The following is a 5,872-nucleotide window of genomic DNA, read 5'->3' as shown; positions in this document are numbered from 1 at the left end:
TTTTTTTTTGTACAATGGAAGTATTGAAGTAAAAAAGTATCAAATTGAGATGTTTGATCCCCACCCCCTAAAAAGCACCCAAAGTTTCTGCTGCAGCAACAAAAACAAACAACCCATAACAGCGCAATATGGTGCAGCACCATAACACATTGTCATGAAGAAAGAATCGGTATTATCCATCTTTTTTAAATACCGATCCCGGATCATACTCGCTGGAGCGAATCCTCTGTACGTAAAGCTCGTGAGATTGCATGTTCGATTCAAAGAACTTCCTAGAATCAAATTTACTTTTATTTAGCCATTAATTGGCACACCAACATCATAACAGAGCTTCAGCTTTTAATTTCACCTAGAACTAACCGGTACAGTTAGGCAACTCATAACCTTTTTCACAGCATATAGCTTGGGAGGAATCCACCTCCAGCAGGTTCCTGCCTTAGTCCCGGGTGACATATCGATCACACATACACAACAACAACAAGATAAGCAGCTGCCCTATATTAAGTGAAGACTTACCGCATGTGACAGATGTCGTCCTCACCCGTTCCATGATTACATTCAAACCATCACCTGTCGTGAAGTTGTTGTTTACCTTTGACGAATGTGCGGTGAATTGTTCTTCGCAGTCCGTTTCCAGCCTCAAGTGAAGTCACTCGTTGTTCCGGAACGGGGTGGAGAAACGCACCCCTACACTAGACTATTAAATAGCATGTCTTAGCTGAAACGATAGCAGGGATGTGAGGAACAGAGCTCCTGTCGGGACATGCGGAAGTCCATCGTTGGTTGTCACTTTCCTCTATCCGAAAAGTAGGACGAAGGCAAAAGAACGTCTATGAGCCTTATTAACCTTTAGACGTATAAGCGGACTTGCGTGACATCACACATTAACCCATTCTTTAATAACTCTCTCATGTAATTCACCCCATCTGTAAAACATCTAATGTGGAAATCAACCAAGAACACAACCTTTAGTTCAATGTCATCTCATTCTCTTGAAATAGAGGAATAACATAACGGAATAATATTTATGCAGGCATTATCCACTGATGGTCCAGTAATCAGAGAATCTATGCCTCCATATGCGTTACCTTTCGCTCACGTTTACAGCGCGGACAGTTTCTGCTGATGAACGCGTCGTGCGGTGTCCTCGCTGCAGACTGTGAACACCGAAGATAAAAAATAAATGTACATATATAGCGATTCAAGTGGGAAATAATTGTGCTGGTTGGTTTGTTATCTCACTGCCTTGGAGTTGCTGCCGCAGGAAGAAACATGCAAACGTCTTGTTAGTCAGTCGCATCACCCTAACTATCTGACTCCTGCAGTGACCCCAGATTTCTGATATACCCAAATAGTTCGTGGTCGTCTACAGTATTCCCCAAACCTTCAGAACTTACAATGGTCATGTCTGACTTTAGACATTACATGGTGGTAGGGTTCGCAGTCGCCGTCACTTCTTCACCGTTGACAGTTTGGTATTATAGCCTATTGATTTCTCACAACGCCCCTGCCATGCACCTCTTCCCTTCATGTTATTGTTCCATTTCCACCTAATCGAATACCCAATTACATGAATGCGTCCCTTGTTTCACCAGCAATTGCGGTCTCCACCAGATTTTCAGTACCCAGCCGATGCACCTGCACGATCCTGTTTCGCTAGCAGTTGTGCAAGTTCATTTCGTATTTCGGTTAAATATTCGTTCCCCGCGAGGGGATTAAAGTTTGGACCCCAGACATCACAAAACCGTATGTAAACAGCTGCATCCCACCATGCTGAAGATAATAGCCTCACAAACTGTTGCACTGTTCCATAAGGTCATTTCCCCTGTTTAGTGCTAACAAAAAACCCCATCCATGAAGCACAGTGGGTTCTTAGCCACAAGAAGCATATCTTTATCAAGACATCAGACTCCGTATTGGTGGTATACTTTCCCTTCCTGTATGAGTTACGAAGTTCCCCCCGCTACTTGTCTAGTTATCACCTTCCTTCCTTTGAGCACCGTGATGTAGGAACACCAGTGTGACCTAATGTTCTGTATCCCCACAGAGATGAACTTTTTTATCCTTTTGAAGAAAGGGTAATCATTCCCATTTGGTTTGCGTGTTGAGGTGCGGCCCGAAAATCTTAGTATCACGCCGCCACGTCTCCAGTCGCTGCTTAGTTTGCTGGCATGGTACCACCGTGCCGACCACCTAGAAAATTTGAAAAGTCAACGATACATTACATCTTTGGGGTAAACTGTACCGGTCATTTTCCTATCATACGGTACTGAATGAATGGAAGCTAATTTTTGCGGTGACATCCTTCTTATGTTTGCATCTGCCTGCAGAACCAGCTTAGCGCACGCCTCCATGTCGGGTAGACAGATATCGGGATACAAGGATTTGAACCGCAGGCTGCCACGGCGTTCTCCCGCAAGAACCCTTTCCATGAGGAATAAGTGGAAGTCATTTCAATGTTCAGGCACACAAACAATGCCGCTCGGGTAATAGGAATGTCAGTCTCCGCCGCTTCCTCAGCGCAGTGACTGTAGCCAATTCGAAGAATGCGCGATCGTTCATGGGCATACTGTAATGATAAAGAAACTCTCTTGTAGCCTGCAAAGTTGGGAGTGCTGCTCGAAATAAGCAAAGCTATTTCAAAATTTCCTTGAGTTGCTTCCAACGGTACAGCCTAGCAAAGGCTGTGTTCGCACCCTTCGGATGGCCCCGACACGTGAGTATACTTTTCCACCTGCATATTACTATGTCGTGCCCCAACGTTCTGACGCGACCGGCGCGGGCACACTCAGTCTGTGGGGCCAACTCCGCGTACTGGAGGAGAGACACGCTGAGTACGCCCACACGACCACCAACTACATATTAGCGGCACCTCCGCCACAGCAATGCGCAGCCGCACGGTGTCCGTTTCTTCCCCGCCCCCGAGACAACCAAAAGGAAGGAAAGCCGCGCCGAGAGCCGACAGCAGACGTGTCGCACTCACACCCTCATGCATGTCGATTAAATGAACTCAACAAAAGACGGCCAGCCCCTTCACCGAAACCGAACAGCCAAAATTCTGGAGGCCAGGCGCGGGCCAAAACGGCGGACGAGCCTCCCAACACATTCGACCCCGCGCGTTCACACATAGCAAACGGCAGGTGGGCGTGATGGCAAACAACCTCGCAGTTACCCCCGAAAGGTGTTTTCAGCAAGTCCGCTTCAAAGAAAGTAGTGCATGGCACAGGTAAACTTGCTAAATTGGCGAAGAGCCGCTTCGCAGGAACCGGGTCCTGCTCGGCAGCGTGGGCCACCTGCATCGAAAGATACGATACGGGCATGTGAACGCCACCCTCCCACAAGGAATGTTCGCCGGAAACAAATACTATCCGGAAGCATTTGCCGTTGTATCTGACTTTTAAAATTATCGGCGCATTTCAAAAACGTGGCTACGTTTATTTCTGTCACCAAATCGACTCGCGGATGCCGTATTGGAGCGATGCCCTTGTCGCCCGCTTTGCCGCCACCAAAAGCGCCCGAGTTTCGTGCGGATGTTGTTCGGAGTTGCGTGTCAGCGGCCTCTTTGGTGGGGCCACTTGCATCCGGATGGTGCTTGCAATACTCTGACCACGTACTCTTCACCACAGGAGAGAATCACCGCCTAGACGTGGCAATCGGGAGGCAAACCACCACCACCCAATGACCTGTTGGCTGAGCAAAAAATTGTAAAAAATTGCCCCACGGGCTGCGTTGCAATGGTGCCCTTCCAAGAGAGGAACATGGAGAGTCGCAAGACGACGGCTAGGGGGCGGGGCTCCCGTTGTTATTTCGGCATTCACCTTCTCAGCATGTGCCGTAGAGTCTTTCGCCAATGGAATCGCTGAGGAGCACGTTGTGGTGTGCGGACCCGTGTTGGACGCGCCTCCGGCACTAGCGACTGGATAGGTAGCAACTGGGTGACAGGCGGCCGATCAGATCGCGTTTGTAACCAAAAGCAAAGTACCCCCTCCCACGAAAGCGCCAAACTCGCATCCAGATTGCGTTAAATGGCTGTGGGAACAAGGATTGGTAGAGCGACGGATGCGGAAATAGTGACTTCGGGTAGAGAGTACTTGACCCTCCGTTGAATATGCACAGAGGCCATGGTTGTGCTAAATATCAGCGATGGTGGAGTGATGTGGTGAGCACTCATGTGACCCGTCGCCTTGAACCGCGCACACTCTATTTTTTTTTTGTGAGTGTGAGGGGAAAGATCAAATTACGTGATGTTCCAGTGATCGAATGAGAAATTACTGAGAAACATGATCCCCCGCACTCGATTGTTCGATTCGAGAGAGTTGACTTTCGGTGCTGGCTCAAAACCCCAACCTGGCTACCCCGGGTTGATACTCTGTTCGAGCCTGCATGAAGCTGCATGAAGAGGGTGCTGCCTTCTGTTGGTGAAAAAACTGTGGTTGTGGGCATTTGGCACCCTTAAATATCCCTGGAAACTAGAGCGTACAATTAATGATGTCATTCATTGCAGCTGAGATAACTTGCGGATTTAGCACTGTGGTAACAGGAGTGGTGATGGCAAGGTCAACGAGTTTCCAAACGATGCACGTGGTATATGGGAGTGCCCTCAGCTGGTGTTGAAACTGACAGTAAACTCTGGGGGAAACGAACCCCCATTTATGGTACTTAAGTTGTGATGCTCGTTTGCATTGGCTTAAGTCACAGCGGCAGTGAATTTTGTTGTTGTTTTAATTATTTTTAAAGACAGTCCCTCATGAGGTAGCCACTTGCTGTTGCGTGAGTGGTGCTTGAATGAATTGCGCATAGATGTTCTTTTCTTTTTGCGGTATTCATGGATCGATCTACATTTGTCGGGCAATACGCCAAGGTGTCTTGTAACCGAGCTACCAGTTTGGAAGGTCACGCTGTCTTGTTTGAAGGTTCGAAAGGAATACTTGAAATGTTGGTTCTACAATACTTTGTTGCCGCTCTATGATGTGCCTTGCATTCGTTTACTTTCGCTTGACGCACCTTCCTCGTGGTTGTTTCATGCCCAAAAACTTTGAGCCGCCACGGGTCTATTCACGCGTTTCGGAAGCTTAGAAGGTTGAAAGCCTGCACGAGTTACTGATCCGGCACCAGCGGTAGCGTTGTAGTGTATTATAATGGGCCGAAAGCGCTTGGTATATGCCCCGCCAGTATGTAAGCTACCTTTATATACCGGAATTACGCCAATACCCTCTTTCACATGTATAAACATTTGTGCATAGTGGAAAAGAAAGCTTCATGTAAAAATGCCAGGGTATGCAAATATGTGGACTTAGCGTGATCTCTGAGCTATTGTCATTACGTTTATTAACTTCTCTATTTCGGAAAGGTGTCAGAGAAGATGCGGAGACTCTACTTTAATGAGTCTGCAGTACTGAGAAGGCGGAGCGTTTACTATTTCTACCTGCATTGTGAATCGCGCTCCTTGTTCAAATGATGTAGAAGTAACTTATACGGATCTCACGTTGTGAATGCACATCAACACGAATTGGAGACATCGGTTCTGCTAACGAAGTCAGGTTTTCACCATTGAATTGAGTTGTGCTAGTTTCAGGAACAACTGTCTGCCAATGGAGGTATGTAGACTAAACAAGTTGTGTGTTCCCTCGAAATACATGCCCGCGACATGCAATAGCACCAGTTAGTCTCACCTGTATATATGAAGGAACAATATGTCGTAGACAAATATTTCAGTCCATGCTTTGCCGCGAATTTTTTGCGCGTTCGATGCCGCAGTATTTTACGCAGCCCTTGACAGAAAAAACTATGTGAGAACAAGGGTAGTATAAAGGTAGTAGATTTTCGTTAATTTACAGTTGGGGCATTCAAAAACATTGGAGTAGGAGGAAGT

The sequence above is a fragment of the Trypanosoma equiperdum genome (assembly GCF_001457755.1).
Source record: "Trypanosoma equiperdum strain OVI genome assembly, contig: ctg_1259, whole genome shotgun sequence".
Taxonomy (NCBI): Eukaryota; Euglenozoa; class Kinetoplastea; order Trypanosomatida; family Trypanosomatidae; genus Trypanosoma; species Trypanosoma equiperdum.
This window is presented reverse-complemented; position numbering follows the sequence as displayed.